Genomic DNA, 5,292 nt, shown 5'->3' on the forward strand with positions numbered 1-5,292 from the left:
GGCGGAAGAGTGATGCTAGGGTTGGGTGGGCAGCTGCGTGTGCAAAGATCATGCAAGTGTGCCATCTCACCATTTGAACATGAGTTTCCCTCCAATCTATACTCAACGACGGCAGTAGTCCAGTGGTAGGTCTTGCAATTGTATGCAAACATGTGCTCCTCTGATTTTATACTTAGCCCAAGAAACCTGAAAGCCATGCAGGAAACTCCAGTATCCATCAGGTCTGCCATCTTGGATCAGTCTTGGATTCTCACGCCATGTGGCTGTTTTATGGTCCGCCGTCTTGGATTTTATTCGTAGCACAACCGATCTGGCAACAAGGCAGGCAGGAACAAACTCCTCTATCTTAGATTATGACGTCATAGGGTTTGGGAAACGCACTAGGACAAGTCGCCTACGTTCACCATCTTTGGCCTTCGGAATTTCCGGAGATTTTTTTGAAATTATCGCTATTTTATACAAGGGGCAGTTGGCCTTGGCAATGTGTGTTGTGGCGATAGAGGATTGGTGTGGAGGGGGTGGGGGGGGGGGGGGAGGGAGAGAAAATCTGCGAACACTGTATGGTGACATCAGCGTTCATGTCATCGGAAATCTGACAGAAATGCAGTCCCCTTTGTGTTCTGTCATTCCACTTTAGTTCGAACTCTGGATTGGTACAGCTCTGCATGATACTCTATCCTGTGCAACCCTATTCATCTCCAAATAACTACTGCAACGTTCATCCTTTTGAACACGATCACTGTATCCATCTCTCGGTCATCCTCTATAGTTCCCCCCTTCCCTCCCCCCCCCCCCCCCCCCTCCACCGCACCCCACTCTCACAACCACACATTTCTCTCCAATACTAAATTTGTGATTCCTTGGTGTCTTATTAACCGATTCCTTCTTTTAGTCAAATTGTACCACAAATTTCTTTTCTTCCAAATTCTGTTCAGTACCTTCTCATTGCTGACATGATACTCTCATCTAATCCTCAGCCTAATACTCTAGCAGCACATTTGAGAAGTTTCTATTCTCTTTTTCTCTGAGCAAGTCACCATCCACATTTCACGTTTGTACCAGGTAATAGTGCAAACAAATACCTTTATAAAAGAGTGTCTAACACTTGAATCTGTATTCGATGTTAACAAATTTCTCTTTCTTCGGAAACGCTTATCTTGTCATTGCCAGTCTACATTTTATATTCTCTCTACTTTTCCCATTATCAGTTTTTTTACTGCTCATGTAGCAAAACTGATCTACTACTTTGTGACCGATTTCCTAATCTAATTCCCTTAGCGTCGCCTGATGTAATTAGACCACATCCCGTTACAGTTGATTTCATTTTGTTAATGTTCATCTTATACCCACCTTTCAAGACATTGTCCATTCCATTCAATTACTCTTCCAAGTTCTTTGCTGTCCCTGCTAGAATTACGAAGTCATCAGCAAACTTAAAAGCTTTTCTATCTTCTCCCTGAACTTTTCATTTTCCGAATTTTACTTCGGTTCCCTGTACTATTTGCTGAATGGGCAGGCTGAATAACCTTGAGGGGGGCTACAACCCTGTCTCTCTCCCTTCTGAACCTGTGCTTCCCTTCCAGGCCCCTCGACACTTATAATTGGTTTCTTTCGCTCCCTGTATTTTACCGTGCTTCTTTCAGAATTTCAAAGAGTGTATTCCAGTCGATACTGTCAAAAGTATTTACCAAATCTACAAGAGCTATAAACATACGTTTGCCTTTCCTCAGCCTATCCTCTAAGTCAAGTCGTAGGGTCAGTATGCCTCGAATGTTTCTAGGTTTCCCCGGATTCTAAACAGATCGTTCCCTACATACGCTTCTACCAGTTTTTCCGTTTTTCTGTAAATAATTCGTGTTACTGTTTTGCTACCATGAATTATTAAACTGACAGTTCGAAAATGGGAATTATTACACTCTTTTTGATGCCTGAATGTATTTCGCTGGTCTCATACATATTGACGCCAGGTGGAATAATTCTATTATGATTGATCTACCAGCGTTATCAGTACTTCTGAAGGAATGTCGTCTGTTCCAGTGGCCTTGTTTCGGTGCTCTGTCAAATTCTTCTTGCTGTATCATATCTCCTATATCACCTTCATCTACGTTCTCTTTCCTTCCTATAATATCACCTTGAAGTTCGTTTCCCTTGTATTGCCCCTCTATACACTCCATCCACATTTCAGCTTTCCCTTCTTTGCTTAGATATTCATATAGCTGGTTTTCGTTACTCCAAACGGCTCTCTACGTTTCTACAGGCGGTGTTTATCTTTCTCCTAATTATATATGCTTCTGTGTCCTCCCATTTGTCCTCTAATCATTCGTGTTTAGCTATTTGGCACTTTCTATAACCTTACTTTTTAGAAGTATGGATTTCCTTTCGCCATCTTTATTTGATACATTTTTATATTTTCCCCTTTTCTCACTTTAATTCAATTTCTCCTGTGATATCGAAGAATTTCTACTAGACCTTGTCTTTTTCCCTATTTAATCCTCTGCTGCCTTCACTATTTCATCTCTCAGAACTACCTATTCGTCGTCTATTGTATTCCCGTGTTTCATCCAACGCTCCCTTTGGGCGTCTGGGCCTCTCATCTTATCTAGATCCCAAATCCTTATTTCCTACCTATTTGCAACTTCTTCAGTTTTAATCTACAGTTCATAATCAATGAACTGTTTTCATAGTTCACATCTGCCCCTGGAAATGTCTTACAGTTTGAAATATGGTCCTGACAACACTGTGTTAACATTATATAATCAATATGAGACCTTCTCACGTTTCCAGGTCTCTTCCACATTCATTCTTGATTCTTAAACCAAGTATTAGCAAATGATTAAATTATACCCTGTGCACAATTGTACCACGCGGCTTCCTCTTTCATTCCTTTCCCCCCAGTCCATATTCATCTATTTTTCCTTCTCTTCTATTCCTCTTCCTACTACTAAATAGCCCCCATAGCAATTACATTTTCCTCTCCATTACCTATATGAATCATTTCTCTTATATCATCACACATTTTTTCAATCTCTTCACCATCTCCGAGCTAGTCGGTATTTAAACTTGTGGTAGACATTATCTTCGTGCGTATCTTGCTTACTACAATACGTTCACTGTGCTGTCTGTAGTAGCTTACCCACATTCCTATTTTCTCATTAATTATTAGATCTGCTCCTGCATTAGCACTTTGATTTTGTATTTAGAACCCTGTACTCACCTAACCGGAACTAGTTTTCCTCTTTCCAACTAACTTTACTAATGATCACTCTGACTCCAATTCATCCACTTTCCTTTTCAAATTTTCTAACTTACCTGCTCGATTAAAGGATCTAACATTCCACGTTTCGACCTGTAGACGGCAGTGTGTTTTTCTTTTTCTGATGACATCCTCCTGAATAATCCCCGCCTGCAGATCAGAAGGGGGGGACTATTTTACCTCCGGAATATTTTACCCAATAGGATGCCATCATCATTTATCCATACAGCAGAGCAGCATGCTCTCGTGAAAAATAATGCCTGTAGTTTCCCCTTGATTTCAGCCGTTCGCAGTATCAGCACAAGAAGGCCATGCAGGAGATCAGTCAATAATCTGGACCGTTGCCCCTGCAGTTACTGATAAGGCTGTTACCCCTCTTCAGGAATAACACATTTGTCTGGCCTCTCAACAGATACCCCTCCTTTGTGGTGGTACCATCTTTATTGTTGGCCGGCCGGAGTGGCCGTGCGGTTCTAGGCGCTACAGTCTGGAGCCGAGCGACCGCTGCGGTCGCAGCTTCGAATCCTGCCTCGGGCATTGATGTGTGTGATGTCCTTAGATTAGTTAGGTTTAATTAGTTCTAAGTTCTAGGTGACTGATGACCTCAGAAGTTAAGTCGCATAGTGCTCAGAGCTACTTAAACCATTTATTGCTGAGGCATGCAAGCAGCCCATCACGGCAAGGTCCATCGTTCACTTGGATGAGGGGGGAGGGGGGAGCGGTCTAGGACAACGAAAAGAGAGAGCATACACCGACATAAACTTCTCTCGCACACACATGCTCTCTGAAAACGTTGAAATCCACAGACTTTTTACAAAAGGCCGATCGTTGTGGTCCACTATGTAGGAAACAGCGAAGCTGGTTGGCTATCGCGTGCTACTGTCATGAACATCTATGGAAAGTGGTTGAAGAATGATGAAATCATGAGCAGGCGACATAGCGTTGGACATCCACGCCTCAACATAAAACGTTGAGATCAAGCAGGATGGGCAGCGATCTGTGATTTGACGGCAAAATACATCGCTGGTGCAGGTACAAGTATTTCAGAGTACACTCTTCAGCGTCCATGGTTGAATATCGGACTACGTGGGAAGAAGTCTACATCTACATTTATACTCCGCAAGCCACCCAACGGTGTGTGGCGGAGGGCACTTTACGTGCCACTGTCATTACCTCCCTTTCCTGCCCCAGTCGCGTATGGTTCGCGGGAAGAACGACTGCCGGAAAGCCTCCGTGCGCGCTCTAATCTGTCTAATTTTACATTCGTGATCTCCTCGGGAGGTATACGTAGGGGGAAGCAATATATTCGATACCTCATCCAGAAACGTACCCTCTCGAAACCTGGATAGCAAGCTACACCGCGATGCAGAGCGCCTCTCTTGCAGAGTCTGCCACTTCAGTTTGCTAAACATCTCCGTAACGCTATCACGGTTACCAAATAACCCTGTGACGAAACGCGCCGCTCTTCTTTGGATCTTCTCTCTCTCCTCCGTCAACCCGATCTGGTACGGATCCCACGCTGATGAGCAATACTCAAGTGTAGGTCGAACGAGTTTTTTGTAAGCCACCTCCTTTGTTGATGGACTAAATTTTCTAAGGATTCTCCCAATGAATCTCAACCTGGCACCCGCCTTACCAGCAATTAATTTTATATGATCATTCCACTTCAAATCGTTCGGCACGCATACTCCCAGATATTTCACAGAAGTAACTACTACCAGTGTTTGTTCCGCTGTCATATAATCATACAATAAAGGATCCTTCTTTCTATGTATTCGCAATACATTACATTTGTCTATGTTAAGGGTCAGTTGCCACTCCCTGCACCAAGTGCCTATCCGCTGCAGATCTTCCTGCATTTCGCTACAATTTTCTAATGCTGCAACTTCTCCGTATACTACAGCATCATCCGCGAAAAGCCCCATGGAACTTCCGACACTATCTTCTAGGTCATTTATATATGTTGTGAAGAGCAATGGTCCCATAACACTCCCCTGTGGCACGCCAGAGGTTACTTTAACGTCTGTAGGCGTCTCTCC

This window comes from Schistocerca gregaria, chromosome X, assembly GCF_023897955.1.
Source record: "Schistocerca gregaria isolate iqSchGreg1 chromosome X, iqSchGreg1.2, whole genome shotgun sequence".
Lineage (NCBI taxonomy): Eukaryota > Metazoa > Arthropoda > Insecta > Orthoptera > Acrididae > Schistocerca > Schistocerca gregaria.